General features: G+C 41.5%; 2 long non-coding RNA genes across 2 annotated transcripts in view; one reads left to right on the top strand and one right to left on the bottom strand.

The window, feature by feature from the left end:
- The first annotated feature begins 844 nt into the window (after positions 1-844).
- Positions 845-19,672, top strand: part of LOC117936575 — a 20,529-nt gene continuing 1,701 nt past the window's right edge. The window contains exons 1-2 of the long non-coding RNA XR_004654979.1: positions 845-987; positions 2,666-2,671. This is a non-coding gene — a long non-coding RNA (uncharacterized LOC117936575). The remainder of the gene's footprint in view (positions 988-2,665; positions 2,672-19,672) is intronic.
- LOC117936569 overlaps positions 19,435-19,672 on the bottom strand; it is a 12,581-nt gene continuing 12,343 nt past the window's right edge. The window contains exon 3 of the long non-coding RNA XR_004654978.1: positions 19,435-19,569. This is a non-coding gene — a long non-coding RNA (uncharacterized LOC117936569). The remainder of the gene's footprint in view (positions 19,570-19,672) is intronic.

Consider the following 19,672-nt stretch of genomic DNA (forward strand, 5'->3'; position numbering starts at 1 on the left):
TGATTATATGACCAAGCCAATTTACTGAAATAGAACAAAAGACCACTAGAATGAGAAAAGGACCTGTGATGGCAGAACAGTGCATTGTAATGTCTAAATGCAAAATCTAAAGAAATAATCAAAATGCCAATTACAGGGTGCCTAGGTATCTCACCTGGTAGTGGGCCCTCCAATGGGACTTTGCTGCATGTCATTCCCCCTCTCTCTCCCCTTTCATGCCTAAACTGTAATTTCAAATAAATGCCCTTTTATTATCATTACTTATAGTAGCAGTAGTTGTATACTCTATTTAAAGCCCTTGTGAAAAACAATGGTTACATATTGTAACTCCAGATTCTATGAGTATTGGCATAGCCAAGAGCTGTTGCCATTGAGTTTTTCCCTCGCTAGTGCACAGTTGTGAAGATTTCTTTCACACCTTGTGAAATTATTTTTTGCCCTGCTAAATTACTCCGTAATTACTGTATATTAATATCTGCAAGATCAGAGATCTGCTCCCAACATCAGCATTGTTCTCCAGGCAATGTTAGAAAGGCTGGTGGCCTGGATCCTAGAGGGCTTGCCTATACACATAAAATAGAATAAATCTGTATTGTCTACTAGGGAGGACATTTTTCTTTGGCTCATCACACCTACAGGACAGACACATGCAGATAACATTTCATACATAGTATAAAAAAGATTAAATTAAAATGTCAGGATAATAAGCAATAAATATGCTTGAATTCATTAAAATAGCAGCTCAGTTTAATTGAATTTGGAGTTATAATACATAACTTATGTTCTATTTTGTTTAGGCTTTGCCCTCTAAGAGCTGTTGCTATTGGGTTAACACCAGCGCCGGGATTCCATAACTACTAGAACTGCTGGGAGCGGTCATTTTCACCGTCAGATTCCAAACTCTATAATCTCTCATGATAAATACCTAATTGCAATATTATTGCAGGTATTGTTTTAGGATATCTTTAGGAAAACGAAATCACACCAGTGTCCAATTTAACAAGTTTAATTATACACTTGAGTTGCCCAGGTATTTCAATATTTCATAACATGGCTTAGTGAAGCATAATTATTTCAAAGGTTACATTCACATTTAAAAAGTTTGAAAGGTAATTAACTCAACATAACAAATAACAGGCAAATAACACCTAAAAGTATCTTATTTGAACATTTATAACCTAACCTGTCACTGCCTCCGTGTTGGTATCTGCTGTGGTAAGCAGCGCTGCTTGGACCGTGCCCCGATGCCCTTTTCTCCTCTCTCAGCTCCTCTGTCAGTTGCTTCCTGAACATCCACCGGACAATGTCTCTGCTGGTGCACTTCTTGGTGAGGATGTGTGCAGTGATTCCAGCCAGTTCCAGGATGTATAAAGTTATTTGAACACGTAGGCAGCCTCAGACCATCAAGCTACGTGTACCGCACCTTCTACAGAGCGAGCGCTCGGCGCTGCCCACGGATTCAGAAGTGAGTTCATTCACACAGTATTCATTGTGGTAGCCTGCGTTACCAGCTCTGGCTTTGCCTTTGGTCCATCGCTGATGCCCACACTTGTTACGAGACCTCTTATGACGTTTTTCTGACAGAGACGCTGGTTTTTACCAAGCAACCAATATGCATCTTCAACCGTGGTAAATATTAAAAACAATATTGCATAGCAAGCTGAATGAATGAATGAACACGCTAGTCATTCTGCGACTTAAGATCTGTGTATTCACATACAGCATATTGGCTCACACAGTGGGCTCTGCTGTTACAGATCAACAGGGTAGCGCAACAAGACACCCTAACCTCCCCAAGCACTCCCGTTCAGCACCCAGGGCAACAGCCGTTGGCTTATCACTGCAGGGTGGGAGATTACACAGTCCACCCGCAAAAGTGCATCCCTGTGCCAGATGCCAGCTTTTATGATGATGACGTCTCCCCAAGTCAGGAACCATGGTACGCTTGTGTGTTCTAGTGCCACTAGAATTGCCGTCAGGCTCTCTTCCTAAATGCGAGTCAGGAGACGATGTGATGTAGTGAGAGTGACCTCCGTGACATCAGGTCTGCAGGGCGGTTTATCAAACACGGAGTGTACACCGCTCTGAATAAGAGCAGGTGTCTGTGTGTCCACAGCAGCAGGCTCCTGGCTATTTCTAGTTGCCGTGATGGGTCGAGGCACTATGGGCCAACCACCTCTGAATTTTTCCTCATGTGAGCTGACATCTTGGTGCCGCTATTGTGGCTGAGGCGCTGCTCTCCACGAGGTGTGTTTCCACATCCCCTCCACTACCTATAGTTCATGGCTGTCCAAGGTGCAGTCCAGACAACCCAGCAGGGCAATGGGAGCAAGAGCACATGTCTGCTATTTGCTGGGAGATGTGAGCTCCAGCTCTCCCAACTGGGAGATTTACTTGCTTAGATATATATGCATGCAATAGTGTCATTTTCTTTTTAAGCACAAATCGGGCGAGCTGTATTGTCACAGAACTCGATTTGCATGTGCTGTGTCCACTGCACAAGCTTCACTTGAATAAGTTGCTATTGCAAAGATGCATATTGTGTTATCTGCAATGTCATGCTGCTGTTAACTTTTTTCGCACTGGTATTTTGTTTTGTATCAAAAGTTGCAGTACTTTCCTGTCCGTCAGCATGTTTTGCAGGTGAACGTGGGACCAAATGGAGAAATGTGTGGAAAGTACTTGTCTGGAGACAAAGCACCGTAATAAGCACGGAGGTCAGCATTTTCTATTTCTGTGACACCACACACACACAAATAATGCGGTTGCACCGCCCACCCCCACACAGACACACACACACACAAAATGTTTTGTTCCTCTTCATTTTCTGCCCGTTTGAAATTTCTACTATCAGCTTCTTTAACTTTTTCACGTTTTGATTGACAGTTTACCTATTGCTGTAAGGCTGCCTGGCAGAGAGGAGTAATAAGGCAGACAATGGAAATGTCCCTCTTACACAGGCAGATCTGGTTTTGTTGTTTGCCAGACAGGAGACATTGGAAAAGAAAGGGATGGTGGGCAAGAGAGAGAGGCAGATAGACGCAGACATCAGTAATGTGAGAGGAAGGATAACACCCGTCCTGCATCAATGCACAAACGATTGTTTCTAAAACCAAATATTAATTTGACACAAACAATATGTGTGGAATTTGTATTGATTTTTTTTCATACTTATTAGGATAGTTTTATATCTTTGAAGAAAACCCAACTGAAAACAAGCTAAATGCCTTTTCTCATTTAACTAAGCCAAAAATTGAGATAATGCACTTCAGAAAGACAGCGCTTGCCTCTCCCTTATCGCAACCACCAAGGTGCCCCTGAGCAAGACCCTTTTCCCCAATGGCTCCAATGGTGCTGCTCAGTGCCAGCAGACGATGGAGATATTAGACAGCTTCCAGGTGTGAATGTGTAACTGTGAATGCCTTAAGGGCATCCTAAAAAAGCATTGCTCTAAGTGAAACTCACTCTGAATAAATAAAGGTGACAAAAACAAATGCAACACATAGCGTTTGCACAGCTCGTCAGCCCGTCGTAGACATGACTTAACTTTCCTCGGGAAAAGAAATGTATCACAGAGCACAAACATCAGTACAATGAAGATAAGAGTGTGGAACATGGCTGCAGGGATCTTTTTGCCATTCAGCTGCATGAGCAGTAGTAAGGTCAAAGAATGCTGTTGGGTGAGCAGGCCAGTCGGCATTGCATTTCATCCCAAAGGTGTTAGATGGGGGAAACCATTTCTTTGAGGACTTGGGTTTTTCTATGGTATTGTACGTTTTAGTGTGCATGACTTTTCGTCCATCATACGACCCCGTTCATGAGATTGTGATGTTCAGATACAAGGACGGAAAATGTTCTTATGGGTCGCATTAGAGAGTAGGAAGAAATTACTCATATCAAAGTATTGTTTGAGGACATGTGTCATGTTGAAAAAGGAAAGGTCCTTCCACAAGCTGTTTCCAGAAAGTTGGAAGCACACTGTTACCTAAAATAATCATTGAATGCTGCAGTTAACGCTGTCAACTCTCACCTTCAGCATCCTAGCATGGTTTGGTTCCCTCAGTGAGGTGAAAAAAATGAGATCCCTCAACAGAACCATGAAGATGAGTGGGAAGATCATTGGACAACCCCATACCACTCTCACAACCATGTTTGACAAACCAAACCATGGGGAAAAGAAGACTCTTCATATCGGACCCCACCCATAACCTCAACAACCAGCACCATCTGTTACCTTTAGGGAGGAGATTCTGTTCCCTGCCCCTAAGAGCTAAACAAGCCATGTCCACCTTTGTGCCAGCATCCATCCAGGACCTGTTCTTCCTACCCACCCCTCTACTCCTACCCTGAGGGGTTTTAGCTTTTTTTTTTGTACTTTTTTTTTGTTAATTCCCTGGCTTGATTATCATTCACTATGTATTGTTGTATGTTGTGTCTCATTGTGACAAATAATGTTTTTTTTTTGCGCATTAACATTTGCCTTTATCGGACACAAAATGCCCAAACTGTGAAACGCAACCATGCTGACCTCATCACTCAACAAAATTTCAGGGATGGGTTGTGAAGACAATTATTTCCCCCCTCGGGGAAGGTAGACTCGAGGGCTCAATCCAAATGTCCAGAGTACTGCCTCCCACATTTCTGCTGACTTTCTGTGGACTTTCTGGAGAGTCTGCTTGGCTTGCAGACTTTAGCAGGTTTGGCTTGGAAGATTATCCACAGTTCACAGTAGCAACGGCATACAAATTTCTTGAAACTCAACCCAGTTTCCAAAAGTATTCTCATAGAGACAGATACGTTACTCATTATAAATGCAAAGAGGCACAGCTCCAGTGAACACACAAAAACCTACGTACTGAACCCATTTCACATGAGTGGAAAAGCGTCTTGGCTTTTAAAATTAAAAGCAGGACCTTGAAACACTATGTAATGGAGAGACATCAAAACAAAACACAGACAGAAAATAAAAGCAATTTAGCAAAGAAGAGAAAGGAGAAAAGAAAACGAGCATGAATCTGTATGATTCCCCTTGCCCCGATAGCAAAGCGAAACACCTTATTTCATAAATAACATGTTGTTTGCCACTGATAAACCAAATCATATTCTCTCTACCAACAAATGTGGCTCCCAAATCTCATAAACCTCCCCTAACCTTTTCATAAATCTTTTTTTTTTTTGCTTATCGTTTCATTCTTGCTTTCTGTCTTTGCGACCATCTCCCTTTTGGATCGCCGGCGCTGCTTTATTGTCTAGATAAGTCGCGAACGGTGGGATTCTTTTCAAGCACAATGCACTTGTGTTATGAAGGTGGAGGGATTAGTGTCTGAGATTAGCCGATATCATCTCTAACTCATACCAGAAAGAGCGTAAAAGGGCTCACTAGCACTTTCCTATAGCTTCACAATCGCTGACTTAGTTTTGAGAAAGCCTTTCTCTCAACTCCTTTTATAATTGCTGTTGACATTTCAACATTTGATTAATAAGAGGGAACAAGAGTTTCTTTGCATCCAGATGTGTTCATATCTAAAGATTTTAAAAGCTCAACATCCAGACAAACACCGTTAAATCCAATCTATCTACTTTGATTTGTATAAGATAAAGGTTTATTGGTCCTGGTGGTGTTGAGCAGCATTTGGAGCCTCCAGAATCATGTCACATTGACAGGGTTTAATAGGGGGCAGGGGCTTTAAATGTCCAACTGCAGTAGAGTTATGATGTTCCTCACGTCGTTATCACTATTTGTCTGGGTTTGATAAATGAGCAAAGAGGGAGAGAGAGAAGGAGACAAAAAGACGACAGGAAGCAATGAATGAGACTGTGTGTGTTCAGGGTTCTCCAGGCCGTCTGATGCCGCTCATTATCGTATTCCTGTTTGGCATCCCCGTTTTCTGAGAAAAACAGTTTTGTTCCCCGGGCAAAGCTTTATCTTCATGGCTATCTCCCTGGAGATGAGTACCCAGAATAAACTCCCGAAATTGAATCCTAATGAATTTCTGTTTTTGTTTTTCTTCCCCACCTGCCTGAAGTCTTAAGAATGCCTACTTTATCTCCTGGCAAAGCAAGAGCGGGAGCTTATGTAAATAATGGCAAAGAGGTAATAGAGCTTTACATTCACAACTCAACAACTGAGATAGAGATAGGCCCTCAATAGAAAAGCTGAATAAAAGAAGGCATGGAGATGCTTTTAGAATTCTCCTTTTGCTGGGAATGCACTGGGCATAGCAGCAGCTCGACTGCAGCGCTGTAAAATTACGTAGTATTAAGAGCGACATCGGAATCGAGTGGAATGAAAGACCAAAAATACTCGTAACAACAGACCGGTAAATAGACTACATCAACCACGTTTAATTTCCAGGTTAGTTCAGGTGCTACTGAAAATTCCGCCGGATGTCCCTTATTTCTGGCCAGATGTCCGTCACCTTCAACTTTCTATGTGTTGGCATTCTAACATCTGGTTGACTTCTGAGGACTATGGTTACCTGCTCCTCAGATCTCTGCAGGGTAAATCCAGACAGCTAGCTAGGCTATCTGTCCAATCGGAGTTTTCTGTTAAACAACTAAAACTCTTGACTTTTGAACCTCCAAAACAAGTTCCTTCCTGATTTTGCAGAGGCAGCATTCTTCCATCCAGCGCTAAGTGCGCCCAAGACAATCATGATTGTTTCCAAAAAACACAAATAAACCAGAGCACCTTTTTCTTTCATCTCATGTCGGGAAAGGTACATATATTTATATGATGCCAAATCAGTCTAGAACCACTCAAAAAGTAGTGCTAATGCTGTTTATCCATTACACGGCACCTGCTTGACTCACCTTTACTCTACTCCCCTTTTTTGTCTTTCCATTATGAAAAACGTCCCTGGTGCCTGCCATCCTGTTTTTTTCCTCCAAGCGAGATGAGGCGATACCAAAAAAGGTGCCGTGAAAAATGAAAACCTGCAGACTGCTGATTGGTCAGAGAGATTCGCCCTAAATCTGTCATCATTGTTAGCGACACACGGGGGGGTGTCCTGAACAACCCCCCCCCGTGCATGAGGCGGTACTAAATCTGATACGGAAAAAGGAGGACGGGGCATCGAGCCGCGTGGAGCTGATACTAGCAGTGGAGAGTCCCGACCAAGCGCCAATTAGTTGAAAGCCCTTAAAATAGACTTTTTGTTTTGCTTTTTGCTTTTTGACGCGATGGGAGTGACACACACACACACTCTCACACATCCCCCCCCCCCCAGTGTCTTCTGTCCCATTATTTAGCAAACTAGGGAGGCAATCTGCCCTCCCTTGTCGCTGCTCAGGTGCCCATTAGAGCAAACGCGCTTCATCTTTCTAATGAACTGATCACGTTAAATGAGTTATAAACTCTGCGGCTTTGGTCATGTGTGTGGAAAAACGGGGGGGTTGAAGGGGATTTAGAGGACAGAAACGGGAATGTTGGAGTGCAGCCGAATAAAAGAGAGGAAGAGGAGACAAGTGACTGTGAGTGTGAAGAAGTTACACTCATCATGTCTAGACTCTTTCCAGCTGATTTAGTCCCTCTCTCTCTAATTTTTTTTCTTTTCATCCTCCAACACACATTCTTTCTTCAAAACAGAGTGCTCTACTGCTCCCATTCTCTTGCTCCTAACTGCTGTAGCTGCACGCACTCTTCAACAATTAAACCCTGTTGATGCTGCAGAACAGACAGCCAAAGGGTCTGTGATAGGGGGGTCCAATGTTGAGGCCAAGGGGTCACAGCTATGGTTCAGAAAAATCTGTAATAACACCAAGACACTTTAAACTGCACAGATTACAGCCAGAGAGTTGAAAAAAAAATGACTTGACTTTTATGGAAATGGACTGAACCAAGTAACGATGACATGAGAAATTCTCTGAACAAACAAAGGTTTTTAATATCCAGTGTTGTAGCGGGTGCCAGGTCTTTGTTGAATACCAGTACTATCAGTAGCAGCCTGTATTTAAGGACTGTACTGTGTAAAAAACAATAAATCACAGTTATCTAAGGACTTCAACAAATAAAGTATAACATTAGTATATCAGGCCGGAAGTTCACGAAGAGAATACTTTGTATTCCAAAATTTGTAAAACTGGACACTTTCAACAAGATATCACATCTCCAAATGTGCTCTTCTAAGAGGTTGATAAGACCATTAAAGGCTTTTAATGGTTTCATTATTATGAATGTCCGGCGTAGTATCCGATCAAACACAGAAACACGGCTAACTCTGAATTTAGTGCACGAGAGGTGACGTGAATACATGGGTGGTGATCAATAGCAAGAGCTTGAACTGCGGTCACTGCAGAAAATGGATGGCGATGCAGAGGGACAGGGAATGGAGGAGTGAGAGTTGATGGGAGAAGAACGATGAGAGGGAAGCAGAGAGAGAGAGAGAGAGATAGAGAGAGAGGGGAGGAGAGAGAGAGAGAGAGAGAAAGAGAGAGAGAGAGAGAGAGAGAGAGAGAGGGGGAGGAAAAGAAGGTGGTATCAAGGAGAAGAGAGGAAAAATGGTTCTGTCCCCAGGTTTGGGTTAGAAACACTTATAACTCAGGACCATAGATTATGACAGTCCAATCTTCTGGGCTGCTGCCTGAAAAATAACCACAAGCACCCAGTTGCCAAACACACAAACACACACACGTACACATGCACACACACACACACAAACGCATGAAGAGGGAGATGGGGATAAAGTGGAATGTAGAGAAATGAAGGGCCAGACGAAAGAGGGAAAGTGGGAGGCAATGGAAATGAAAGCAGGATATGGATGTATGCAGAAAAGGTTGAAAAGTGAAATGAAAGCAAGACTGTAAGCGGGATTGATGAGGGCATAAAGAGCAGAAGATGTGTGAGTGTGATAGGAGGGTTTGTGGAAGTAGCAGATGGAAAAATAATGATAGAAAAGAATAATAGCAGCAGAGCGACGAACAAACAGAAAAGGAGGGTTACCCAGGACTTAAAGCCCCCAATCTCAATTTGCAGTACAACACCGTCTTCCAAGATATTGTTGCCCCCTGCGTGTGACTTAAGCAATTTCATTGTATTCATTCATTGCACGTTATCCACAGACCCGTTAAGATTAAAAATGTCTTCTGCAAAGCAGACCTACAGTAGACAACAGGGCAGCAACACATTACTTAAGGCAAGACACAACAACGTCACACAGACAAACTACGCTGTAATTTAAAACCAATATGTCCATAGAACGTAATTCACTGTTGCATTTATGTTTATTTACATTTTGTATTGCAATAAGTAAACTTGTATCTGTCAACTAGTTCACGTAGCTATACACATAACTGTTATTATATGTAAATTAGTAACCACCACTTGGATTAGCGACAGTCAAAAGTGTCAAGAAAAGTGTTCAAATCACGGGAAAAAGCTTCTTCTTTTTTTTTTTGAAAGCATTGAAACAAGCATCAAAAGGGTTAAAAAGAACAGATTTCCTTCCAGAAGTTGAGTAACTGGAGCAGCTTTGTATGAGAGAAGTCTAAATAATAGTAAATGTTCTGTATTTTTACTGAGCTACACATGAGATTTCTTTTTTTTGTTTGGGAATATATGTTATGTCTGTAGATCCTGAGAGTCCAGAGAGTGTGTGTGCAGGCAGTGGTAAAACAAATTCAAATTAGTTTTGTAACGTGATTGATTTTACAAAATGACTTCACTCAATTTGAAATCTGTTACAAATACAACTACATACAGTGGACGATTACTTATCAAAACATTTTATTTTGCTATCCACTGAACTGTAGTCACTCACTATTTATATTTATAAGACTTCTTTTTTTTTCCAAATTTATACTGTTTTTGTCGTACGTTTTCATTTTTCCAGAGAAATTCCAACGTTTCACAATGCATACTTTGATCGTATAAGGTATGTTCAAGCTAAAATTGTTGTGTTTCTTTTCATTTTGAGGTTCTGTTATTGTCTCCTGTTATTATTGTGTACTTGTTCTGTTTCCTGTTGTACTCCGTGTGTCCTCCCTTATTATACTTCCTGTCTTGTGTTTGTCCCGTGAGTGTCTGTATGTTCTGTTTCCTGTTTTATTTTGACAGTCTGTTTTTCTGTCTAGTCTTGTCTGGTTGTGATCGTCTGCCCCACCCTGATGTGTCCCCCCAGTGTCACCTGTCTCTCGTTACCTCGTTACCCTGTGTTCTAGTCTTTGTGCTTCCCTTGTTGGTGTCAGATCATTGTGGTAATTTCCCTCTGTGTTTCTCTGCTTGTTTCCTCATTTTTCCGTCAGCCCCAGTTCAACTTGTTACTTTTTTTTTTCTTTTGTCTTTAACTTGCTGTTTTTGGACACCTTTTGTTTTTCTGGACTTTTTGTTTAACAACTACTCAAGCTTACCACGTGGTTTGGACTTCTCTGCATTGGGGTCCAACCTTCCTCCACCCTCATGACAAAAATAGTGTATTCTGTTGCAGTTTAAAGATTGCTCTTTTCATTACATTGGTCTCATCATGATTATGAAGAAACATTATTAAATGAGGATTTTTGCATATTCCTTCACATTTCTGGATTGTACTTTTACCAGTTTGTTTTCAAATAGCTAATACACTAAAATGACATGCACGGCACAATTGTTTAAACTAACACACAGGGAGCAAAACCTCTTCTCAAGGCTCCAAAAGTCTAAACCCATTTTCTGCTTTACACACATTTTGCAATTCAAAGTGGCCCTTTTTAAATACAGTGAGCATAAGACAATCTTGACGGAAAGTCACATGTTTGCCATTTTAAAACAATGCCATTCAACATGCCACTACACTAGCTAATCGGCCAATCTGTGTGCCACCTGGCCAAACACCTTAAGGGTTAATTGTTACCACTTCAATCAGGAAGTAAGCACTATGAAAATAACACAGGTGAGCACCTGTTTTTTTTTCCGACACCAATGGAAGACCCAGCTGTGTGGCGAGATGCTGCCAAATTATTTTTCTTTCTTTTCTTTCCGACTTTATAATTTTACTCCAATTTTCTTTTTCAGTTTACTGTGTTTTGTGAGCCTATTTTTGTAAACAAATCTAGTGTGCATATGTTGAACTGACTTGTTTGGTGAAAAATAGAATTTGTTTCAACAGCATGTGTGTGTATGTACAACTATTTCTGTGCATGTGAGCAATCAGTAGAATTGTCTACAATTTGAACTTTTACTATTATGGCCAGGCATACTAAAGCTGAGAGTGCTTTTCATTATGCCCAACTATGTGTAGTGGGTTAGACATAACTCTGGTAATATGAATGAAGTGTGTGCCATTTGGTGCAAAAGTTAAATTTTGCATCCATCCATTCATCCATCTATCTATCCATCTTCATCCTCTAACCTTCATCCACCCTAGACCCGATGTCGGGTCTAGGGTGGACCCCTTTGATAATGCTATTTGTAGGTTTGGTTGCAGTGCTTCCTTTTGCAGGATATATGAGGTATTTTGCAGACTGGGTGTGTGGTTTTATGAATGGTGTTAAGTATTTTGATAAAACCAGCCTATTTTGCAAAATGCGTTTTAGGAATTGGAAAATAAAACTCTAAGACAGTGGAGCATGAATTTGTCTTTCGCGCCCCTGATTGTGTTCGCTTTGGGGAACGTTTCAGTGAAGTGGTCAAATCCCTCCAGAAGTAAACTGATAGCTTTGTTGCCTAGCCAGATTCCATTAAATAGGGGAATTGAACAGCTTTAAAAAAGTGAACGTTCAAAAAGGTCTGTACAACAACATAATGCTCCGGAAAAATACATTAATAGTTCTGACTTAGTTAAAACATTTATCACGACCAATCACATGATTGTCCGTTGTTTGCTCACGACCTAACGCAAATTAATCATATTTTAATCTTTTCTTATTGTATTTTAAAGGGATGTTTTTTAGGTTTTTAACGCTCTTATCAAGATGGGAGAGGACTGTTGAAACATAATTTGCATTAACTTATTATTAACATGTTAGTTTTTGACAGTTGTAAAAACATCATACATGTCTAAGATTAAGGAGAGTAGTGAAGAATTGAAAAATCACTGTATTGTTATTGTCATTCTGCCTTCCTCTCACCAGCTGCATGGAAATATTTTAGTTCTTCTTCTGTGCCAACATGAGCAGACTGTGCCCCTCCCTGAACAACAACTAAGGTTGAAGATCAGCTGGTAGACTTTACTCATACAGTAATATGGGACCAGTGATAACTAACATTAACATTAGCTAATGTCAGGGAAAACCAGTGCTGCTGTGTTCTCATTCACAGCTCAGCCATCACATACACACATACACACGCACACATACACACACTTACACACACACACACACACACACTTACACAGACACACATACACACACTTACACACACACACACACACACACTTACACAGACACACATACACACACTTACACACACATACACACATGCACATACACGCGCACACATACACACACCTGCACACACATAAACCCGCACACATACACACATACACGCACATACATACACACACCCGCACACACTCACATACAAATACACACAAACACACACACACACGTACAGTACACGCACGCAAACACACACACACACACACACACACATACACACACACACACACACATAAACGCACACACACACCTACGTACACACATGCACATACACGCGCACACATACACACACCTGCACACACACACACACGTGCACATGCACACATACACACACACACAAGCACACACACTTACACACACACACATACACACACCTACACACACATACACACATACACGCGCACACATACACACACCTGCACATATACATATACACACACACATACACGCACATACATACACACACCCACACACACTCACATACAAATACACACAAACACACACACACACGTACAGTACACGCACACACATATACACACACACACACACATATACACGCACATGCACATACACACCTACACACACATACACACATGCACATACACCCGCACACATACACACACCTACACACACCCAAACACACGCACATACACACAAATAGATACACACCTTCATACACACACATACCTACACACACAGACACGCACAGACACACCCACACATATACACACACACACAATTTGGCATTTTTTGTATCGGACTAATCATGACTTATATAAATAAATAATGCTAAAACACAGATGAAAAACCACATTGTAAAACCATCGTGAAGTCGTTTTCCTGTGGGTAGCATGAGGAGTGGCTCCTTTTCATTTTGGCCCTGTTTTTCTCTTCCCATTCTGTTAGCAGAATGCTTTCCTTAATCCTCATCAACCGAGGACCCTGTTTATCGTAAACTGCAGGATTACAAAACGGTTTCTTCTTGAAGAAAAAGAAATAACAACTTTTTTATACATGGGAACATAAAAAATACAAACCAATCTAGTTTTTTCCCAGCAGGTATTACATGTAATAGTTTCCAGTAATATGGCATAGATGGTGACTCAGGAAAAAATTGTTTTTTCCCATCTTACCTGGAACCAATTTATTACTCATCCCCTCTCATCCTGGTCCCTGGCTGGAACATTTGTCATTGCCAATTTCAACCCATCCCAATACGTTGACTTTTACTTCAGATGCAGTTTAAATTCTCAAAATGTTAATTTCTATGATTGAAAAAAAAAAGAGGAGTAGCTTTGGTCGCTGCATGTACTATACTGGGAGAGGTACCAGTTACTGCAAGAGGGACATACATACAGTCAAAACAGTAAGCTTCAAAGGTTTGTGGTGCCACAAATACTTAATCTATCTTAATTTTGTATCATGTGCCATGTTAACCATGTTAACCTTTAAAGGAATAGTTTGACATTTTTGGAGGCTTGCTGTCTTAAAGAGAATTCATTCAGAAGACCGATACCACTCTTATGTTTGTACCTGCATCTGATCTCATGTATTTCTGAGAAATACATGAAATAATATTGTATACAAAAAGTTAATTTCTCAAACTCTTGAACATTTTAGCAGTTTGGGGGCTAGACGGAATGCACCAATGTCTTCTTTAATTTGAGTCTGTGGCGATAACGGAAGCAAAAATTAAAGGGAGAAAATGGGCAGACAGAAGCGACTTGAGAAGACTGACATGGAGATAAAGAGCAGAGGAAAGTGTAAAAGGAAATGGGAGCGAGAGTTGATGGGGAAGAGCAAAGACGGAAGAAGGGAGTGCCGGGAAAGATGAAGAGGAGAGAAATAGTAAAGAGTAATAGAGGTGAGAGGCCAGAAGATAAGAGAATGGACAGAATGTGGCAAAGGAGAGATATATATATACACAGCTGCAGGACTGTGAGAGGTGTGTATAAGGTGCCGGCGGAGCTCATTACTGCTTATCTCCATGGTGGGGGAAATAGTGTGTGTGTGTGTGCGTGTGTCTGTAGGTGTATGTTGCTCAAACACACACTCAATTTACATATCACCACAGAAGTGGGTGTGTTGGTAAAGCTTCTTCCAGACTATGAGGAGTAATTGCATAGCCCAGCACGCACTTAGCAGCGACATATTTGCACACTGTGCATTAAAATGGACATGGATTGGTCCTGAGCAGCCTGAACATTTTCAATTTGAGCTCTTTCGGGCGATTCCGTCCATCTCATTCGCGTATTTCTCTCCCACAGTCAACTCTACCGCTCTGCACTTTTGCCATCAATCTACGACCCTCCTCCTCACTCAACACACTCTCACTCCATCTCGCCGTCCCTCCGTCTTAGCCCCCATCAATCCACAAGCTCGCTGTCGAGCACACTCGAGACGCTGAACTTCTCAACTCTTCCTCTCGGCCCTAACTACCCCTTCACCCGCCCTCTTTTCATCGTCCCCTGCCCTGAGTTGCTCCGTCCATCAATCACGCATCCGGCTCACGCACTGCCAGTCTGGACTTCTCTCTGCTCGCCGCCCACCCACTCATGACATTAATCTCTATCAGCTGTCTGCACTCAGCAAGTGAGACAAGAGGCAGCTATAGTCTCTTTGCCATCCGTCTTTCTCCTCATGTTTTCTGTCTCCCTTTTTAACCTTCTCTTTTCTCTCTTTGTAGCTACCGAACCCCGTAATTCCACGCCTGCTCCACCCATGTAATGGTATTCATTTGATGGAACCACCTACCCACCTTCCCTCTGATTTAACATCCTTTAAATCAACTAGCTGAAGACTTTTCTCCTGTCCTTTTCTTTTGACTCTTCTGATCCCGTCGCCTCTGTTATTTTCTTTTATCTATTAATTCAGCGTTGATTCTTTTTGGCAAGTCCAAATTGGAATTGTTGTTTTACATATCCTCCTGAGACCTTCTTAGACATGCTTATATTTGACTTGTGATTGTGTGATTACTCGATTGAACAGAGAGTCAGTAACTATTTTGATAAATGCTTTTAGAAACAGCAGAAGTAATTAACTTGTAAATTGTAATTAACCGGAAGTTCTGTTTGCAAGTACATACAGTATTTTGGATTTCCATCGATTGACTTGCTTCATAAAGTACTGCTTTGTCCAAAAAACACAGTGGTAAAAGAACAGATACTGTTGATTTACAGCATTAAGGCAATGGTGGTCAGTCTGTCCGTTGCTTGGAAATGTTGCCATCCATGGTCCCCAGACGATGTATCCTAAAGACTTTGATGATCCTCTGACTTTTGCCCTATTACCACCATACGTTTTTTTCAGTTGAATACTTTCACAGCTGTTGGATGGATTGAGAGCAAATACCCATGATGACCAGAGGTTAAATTCAATTAACGTGATCCTATGACCAGACCTAATGGCACTGTCTGTCTCCATCTGTCCTGTCTACTAGTACATAGCGGTCCCTAACCCTAGCACCCTAACCCAAGTGTGGGTAAATGACAAAATACAAGGCAACACACTGCGGGGGTGCAATTGTTCCACCAAAACAAGTTCCTTTCAGAGACCATTTTCCAGAGCCACCATCGCTGCGTTCAGAGCTCAAGAGAATTGTGATTCCTTTAAAAAAAATGCAAACAACTCAGACCATATTATGGGCTTCATTTAATAAGCATAACCTGTAGTAGTACACAATTGTATAAGTTTTGTTTCAATGTGCGGAATTATTAAAGTTGGGTCTATTTATTTCTATTTCTCACTGTAAATCAATGGTGTCTGTACAGCATCAACACACACTGGGCTCCAAGGGGACCCAGGGAGACATAAAGGGTCTGCAGGCTGCAGCTTCATCCATCACCACCAAGCCCACCTCTCCATTCACCACCTTCTGTCCATCCATCATTATCTTTCCCCCTTTCTTACACTGCCTCTCCCCAGTCCTTCCTTCCCATCCTTCTCCCCCTGTCAGCCCTTCCACCTCTCTCTTTTGTGCTCTCACTCGTCTCTTTCCTCTCTAACCTTTAAGCCAACCTCTGCCTTTGAGCGCCGTGCTCTCTATCCGTCTCTGCCACGTCCCTCTCCACATCCCATCCCCTCCCAATCTTCTCCAGCCACCTAAAATTTCCTTCCGCGTGTCCGTCTGCTTTCTTCACTGTCCTCTCCATTTACCTCTGCTTTAAACCTGCCTCTCATCTTCCATTTCCGAGTTTTTCATTCATTGAGCACTTTCTACCCTTTTCCAGCCTTTTGCTTTGAATTGTATTACTTCCATCTTGCCCGTCTGTTTCGGCTCTCTTCTGCGTGTGTGAGAGAAGAGTAGCCACTGTTGTTGTGTGATATCATCATGTCCTGGATACCCGATCTGCGTCATACAGCATTCATGTTTTGAGTCAGAATTTTTATGTTAATTCAAAACACCCACCTTACACTGAAAATCACAAATGTTGGTCCAGATGATGTGTTTGAGTTTTCTTCAGAATTCATTATGCATCTGCCTCCAGCTGTTCATCTTTATCAACCTTGACTTTAATGTAACTTGTGATTTGGATTTGATGTGGATTTAAGTGGAGGAATCAATACTGGATCAGGGATTTCATCTGGATTCTCCTTAGTTAATCAGTCTAATGGAGCGAGTATTTAGGAGTATAGCCTCTTTGTACAATCAGTGTGTTTCCGTTTGGGAAACTAAGTAAATACACAAATAAGCTGCAGTCATCCTCCCAAAAACTTTCACGACTCCTGCTGGTGATATTATGTAGCTCTCTGTTGGGACGGATGTGTGTGTGTGTGTGGCACAAGTGTGTGCATGCATGGGTGTGTTTGAGTGACATTTAATATCATAGCGCTCCCTGGCACGCTCTTCATTACACTGCACTCAGTCTAATTTCATCTGGGCCTGCAGCCGTTTGAAAACAGGCCAACTACTCGATGAGAAATGAGGGAGGAGATAAAGGAGGAGGACAAAAGAGGAGAGGTGAAACTCAGAATGGGTTGTTGATATTAATAAACAGTGGCTAGCCTGACATGATGCAGCCATGGTCGTCCAAACACACACACGTTCATGCGCAGACAGGCTCCCAGGCACATGCACGTCTGCCGCCTCCCACACGGTTCCTGCATTAATCCAATTCACAGAATTAAAAGCTGAAGGATGTTTTGCTTCTTTACCCCCGTAACTCTCTTCCATTCTCTTTTCTCTCTCCTCTGTTTCTCTCTCTCTCTCTCCAAGCAAAAAGGATAAGAGGCGAAGATTAATTCCCTAGTCTTGCCGGGGTTTTTGATAAACAGCCACTTGTCTTTGGGACATGGCTGAGGGGAAATACATTGAATGAATATGCACAGAGAGTGCAGAGGGAATGAGATGACATAGATTGGGGTAAAAAGAGATGGAGATGGAAAGAGCAAATGACACAGAAGAGGGAGAGGACAATGTGGAAATAAGTGACACAGGTAAAATGTTCAGTCACATGATGATTTATTTTAAACCAAGAAGAAGAAGTGTTAAAATGTTGAAAAAAATCACTCAACGATGCTGCCCCACCCAGTCTCACGGCAGTTTGGGAAATGTTTATGTGATGTAATCTCTTGATCCAACTATTGACTGTTGATCCAGTTATTGAGCCAACTTTGCCACGAAATTAGTTTTTTTGCCTGCGATCTAGTCAGAATTTCATTCAGTCTCAACCTTGGCCCTCGCTCTGGTCAGAAGTTCATTCTGTCTCGGTGTTCTATTGACTGAAATGCATTATCTGGCCACAGTTTAACACTAGTTAGATGGTATGATGGGGGGGGGGGGGGGGGGCGCTCTTTAGCTTCTGTAAGTGCAGATCTTTATGATGACAAGACTGAAGAAGAAGGCTGAGGAGAAGCTAGTAGCTAACATGGATCATACGAGGCAGTGGCACACTGACAAGTTGAAATTACTAAAATTGAGTCTACGGCAGTACATTCAGACTTAGACTTAGACTTAGCTTTATTAATCCCTCCCGCAAGGAAACTAAAGTTACCAGCATTCAATGAGAAGGAGTAAGAGGAATACAATACAAAACACAATGATAATGATAATAAGTATGTCTTATCTGCAAACAAGTGGCTGTTCTTAAAGAGTATAATCTCCGTCGTCATTATGAAACAAAACATTTGCATCAGTCCTCATGATACAGAAAAGAGGAAGGAAAAGTGAAGGTGGGAGACCTACAAGCACAGTTACATTCTCAACGACGTACTTTACTTCAGCCGTCAACAGCGCAAGAAAATGCTACCAGTGCAAGTTACCGGATTGGGACTTTATTTTTGAAAAGGGGACGATCTCCTTCATGTGGTGGCTTTGTGAAACACTGTCTAGTCAGCACGTTTTTTTTGTTTTTTTTAACTAATTTGTTTCAAAAGCATCACAGCACGATTCTTTCTGCCAGGCGGGCTGCAGAAGAGAGGCTGTATACAGCTTAGCTATCATTGGTAGTTTGGTTTTATGGTTGTTTTAATAGATTCAGGCTGTGTGATGTGCTTCAGTCTGGCTACATACCACTTTATTTATGTTGTTTTTTTATTGTAAGTCAGCTGTATGATAAAACAATATGTCAAGTGTTATGTGTGAAGTTCTTGAATTCAAGGCAAATATCCCTCTGGAGACAATAAAGTATTGTGGCATCCACGATATGTAAAAATTAATATGGTACTATGGTGTATATTAAACACCTCGTTGGAAAGGTCCCAGTCTGGAGAGTACTGTATGTCTGTCTGAAGAGGATACTATCACTTCTGATTTGAAATACTCACCTCTGAACCTTGAAGCCAGTACATGTTTGAAGGATTGGCATTTATGAACAAGAGGGTGTTACACACACACACACACACACCCACACACACACACACACGTCCAGGCTTGGCTTGCAGTTCTATTATTTGCACTTCTATCAGTTTACAGTTATTATTGTTTATTATTGTTTATTTGTTTATATGTCTTACAGGATACTGTAATAGTTCACCAAAATAAATTCATTAAAATAAAGAAATTAATACCACGGTAACATCTAAATAAATGTTGATAGATGTTGTTTTAAAAATACCAATAAACAACAAGGTAGCGTAATCCAGTTTCCTTCGCAATAAGACCGAAATAATGACATTTAAAGAAATGCATATAAACCATGATACGATCTGGTGAGTAAATGTTGATTAAAACAGCGGTTATTGGGCTAAAAATGCCAATAATAGCAAAGCTGTCCACGGCTTCTCTGCTGCAGCCCCAAAGGCAGAAAGAATCGTGCTATGAACATGAAAGATTCTTCCCATGGAAATGCATTAGTTCAAAAAAACATGCTGAACCTTGCAG

Source organism: Etheostoma cragini, chromosome 2 (assembly GCF_013103735.1).
Source record: "Etheostoma cragini isolate CJK2018 chromosome 2, CSU_Ecrag_1.0, whole genome shotgun sequence".
In the NCBI taxonomy this organism is placed as follows: domain Eukaryota; kingdom Metazoa; phylum Chordata; class Actinopteri; order Perciformes; family Percidae; genus Etheostoma; species Etheostoma cragini.